Below are 1,438 nucleotides of genomic sequence, written 5' to 3' on the forward strand. Positions count from 1 at the left end.
CCCCCCCCCATCAACAGTCCCACCCCCCCACGGCACAGGCCCCAAAGCCCACCAACGCACCGAAGGCCCCAAGGCCAGGGCCGGGCGCCGGTGCACCCGCCGGCCCAAGACCCCGGCAACATGCCCGTCAAGGCCCGAGACCCCCGGACCAAGCCAGGAACCCCGCCCAGGAGCGATACCACCCCAGAACCCAGGCCTCTTCCTGTCAGTTTTTGTTTTCTTGTCCTGTTGTTTCGTCATGCCCCCTTCCTTGTAGTTCCTCCCTCCGCCCACCTGCGGGTCCCCATCTCTACACTCCCTGGTCTCCCTGCTAATTGTCTTGATTGATTCCACCCTTGTGTCATACATGTGTTTATGATCATCTCCCTGTATATATAAGTCTGTGTCCTTGTGTTTATCTTTGTCCTGGCATTGTCTCCTGTTGCCTCTGTCTCCTGAGTTCCTAGTGATTCCCTGTGTATGTAAGTTTGCTGCCCTGTCAGCTATTTTGTGTTCTTTATATTAAACATTGTTATTTTCCCTGTCGAGTCATCATGTTGCCTGCACCTTTGGGTTTGAACCACACCAAAACGTGACAGAAGGTTTTTATTTTTTCATTTTATTGGTTGGTTCCAGCTCCCGTCTGCTCCCATTAACTTTTTGTCCCGTCCCAACCCAATCACGTGAGTATTAATAAAGTTGACTCCAGTCCCATGGGAATCTCATGATTCTTGGGACTCCCGAAAAAAATATCATCCTCTAAAATGAGATATGAGGCATAAAATTCAAAATTGCATTATTTTTCCTACAAAAAATGGTACAATTTCTTCACTTGACTTGTTTAAATTAAGAAGATTATGGATTTGGTATCGTGGGCGTTCAACTCTATTTATAAGATTTTTCATCAAAGCGACAAGGTCCTGGAGAACCGGCGTGTCCAGCTGAGACTCATGCTGTGGGGTACGTCATGGATTTGTGGGGAGTGTGGCAGATGATGTGTCTCAGTCCTGTCTCAGGAGGATGTTGAAGATGTTTATATATTTGAAATTATGATAGCAGGGACCCTGCTTTTGACATCGGTGGGGCTCTGTTTTATCGACTTTTGAAGAAGATGGCGGGAGCAGTTTTGGCCATGGAAAAGCTTCTGAGTCAGTGTGAAGGACTGGTCCTTGCTGTGAGAACTTTAAATCGTCTGGTTTACGAGCTTAACCGTAAGGTGGAGGCGATTGAGAATCGCAGGCCAACTGCGGCATCTGGGACTCGTCAGCGTGGTGGGTTCGACCTTGAAGGAGACTCATAGCATGGATCAGTAGAATGGAATCCCACAATTAGGCATTTTCGGAACCAGAATGCCCAGATAGACTCAAGGCTGAAGAAAAAAGTAATTTGTCTGCCTGAAGAAAAAACAAGAATCAAGCTTATCTAATCTGACTCCCGACGGCCTCGGAGACAGGCCGAC

Source organism: Nematolebias whitei, chromosome 12 (assembly GCF_014905685.2).
Source record: "Nematolebias whitei isolate Nwh7 chromosome 12, NemWhi1, whole genome shotgun sequence".
In the NCBI taxonomy this organism is placed as follows: domain Eukaryota; kingdom Metazoa; phylum Chordata; class Actinopteri; order Cyprinodontiformes; family Rivulidae; genus Nematolebias; species Nematolebias whitei.